Here is a 2,488-nt window from a genome sequence, read left to right as displayed (position 1 = left end):
TGGTTATGTTCTGTATGTGAGATATTTGTTAGATTGAGATTGGATATGTTTTCTTCTGGATGTTTTATAGTGTTATCTTTTACATTTAAGTCTATGGGTTAACATTTGTGTATGGTTTGAGGTAAGGGTCATAGGATATCTGATTGTTCCAGCACAATTTATTTGAAAATACTGTCTTTGAGCCATTGGCTTACCTTGTCACTTTGGTTGAAAATTAGTTGAGCATGTACATGTGAGTCCACTTCTAGACTCCCTAATCAGTTTTTTTGATCCATGTGTCTGTCTATATATCAATAGCTCATTACCTTGATTATTGTAGCAGTTTAGTAAAATTTAAAATCAGGTAGTGTTAAATCCTCAGACTTTTTTCTTTTCCAAAATTGCACTATTCTAGATGCTTTAAATTTTCATATAAACTTTAGAATCAGTTTGTCAATTTCTACAAAAAAAATTCCTTTTTTGAGTCTAAAGATCAATTTGGAAATAACTGACATTTTATAACTATTGAGTCTTCTTATCCATGAATATTATTTATTTCTCCATTTATTTGAGTCTTTTTATATCTCTCTGCTATGTTTCATGCTTTTCAGCATACAGATCTTGATTTGTATTTCAGGTATTTAATTTTTGTGTGTGCGTGTTGTAAATGTGAAGTTAAAACTTTTTTTTAATTTTCCAATTGTTTGGAAATACTGTTGATATTTAAATATTAACTGTATCTTGCAACTTTGCTAAGCCTTCTTATTAGTTTTAGTAATTCTAGTAGCTTTTTCATATTTCTCTTAAGATTTTCTATATAGACAATCATGTCTACAAATAAATAGTTTTTCTTCTTTTCCAATTTGGATGACTTTATTTGCACTGGCTATGCCTTCTAGTACAATGTTGAATAGGAGTAGTTGAGAGTGACTATCCTTGCTCTGTTCCTCATCTCGGGGGAAATGTCCTGTCTTTCACCATTAAGTGTGATGTTAGCTGTAGGTTTTTCATAGATTTAAAAAAAAATCAGATTGAGAAAGTTCATTTTTGCTGAGAGTTTTTATCATGAATGAATGTTAAATTTTGCCAAATGCTTTTTCTGCATCTATTGAGATGATCATAGGGTTTTACTTTTATTTTATTAATATGATGAATTACATTGATTAATTTTCAAATGTTAAACTAATCTTAAATTCCTGAGATAAATCCCACTTGATCATGATATATTATCCTTTTAAAATATTGTTTGATTTGTTTTGCTCATATTTTATTAAGAATTTTTGCCGTTATGTTCATGAAGAATATTAGCTATAGTTTTATTTTCTTTTAATGTCTTTGTTTTTAGTATCAGGGCAATACTGGCCTCATAAAATGGATGGGAAATGTTCCTTGATTCCTATTTTATAAAAATATTTGTATAGGATAGGTATTATTTCTTACTTAGGTATTTGTTAGAATTCATAAGAGAAGCCATCAAGACCTGGATTTATAATTGTGAGAAGATTTTAAATTACAATTGAATTTCTTTAATAGATATAAAGCCTTATCATATTTTATATTTCTGCTTGTGCCAGTTTTGGTAATCTGTATCTTTTGAGCAATGTGACCACTTATGTAATTTTTCAAATTTATTGGCATATACGTGTTTATATTCTTCCCTATATCGTTCTTTTAATATTTCTAGGATCTGTGATGATGTTCTCTCTTTCATTCCTGATTTTGGTAATTTGTGTCTTCTTGCTCAGTCTAGAGTCTTTGTGATTTTATTAATCTTCTCAAAGAGCCAGCCTTTGGTTTCATTGGTTATCTCTATTGTTTGCCATTTTTGGTTTCTTTTTACACGAGAGGAAATAGTAGTGATAGTTTACCCTTTGTCTCAGTGGTAAACAATATTAGATGACCATAACAATGTTAATACTGACTCAAGAACACATGACTCATGAATATTATGTAACCCCATTTTGGAGTATGAGGAAAATGGAGGAAGAGAAGTAGTTTATGAAAACAATATCCTTATCTTTCTAATAGGAAGTCAATAATACACTAAAATAGATTAATCAACAACTTGCAGAATAAACGTATCATTTTGAAATGTGAACGTAAATACTGGAAGAAAGAGAGGAAGGAAAGGAAAATGGTAGTATTCAGCAAGAAAATGGGGGAGTTAGGTCAGAAACTTTTTTTGTGTGTTGAGTATTTGACAAAATATATGAATGTTATTATGTTGATAAAATAAAAATTAATCTAACACTTCAGTATCAGAATGGGAAAAAGTATGGCTGGAAAACAAGGTTTTCCAAGCCTGGGAGAGGTTACAGACATGATCTTGGGGAATATGCCGTGACTTTGAGTAGTGCGGAAAGCTGCCCTTTATTTTCAGTTAGTTAAAAAAGCTCTGCATTTGTTGTATTCTGATGGAATTATTATAAATGTGAAGTTATAAAGCCTGTTGTAATTGAATTAGGAATTGCCACATAAATATGTCCTTAACATCATATTAGATAGTTCT

The sequence above is a fragment of the Pan troglodytes genome, chromosome 5 (genome assembly GCF_028858775.2).
Source record: "Pan troglodytes isolate AG18354 chromosome 5, NHGRI_mPanTro3-v2.0_pri, whole genome shotgun sequence".
In the NCBI taxonomy this organism is placed as follows: Eukaryota; Metazoa; Chordata; class Mammalia; order Primates; family Hominidae; genus Pan; species Pan troglodytes.
Note: the sequence above shows the minus strand (reverse complement) of the source record.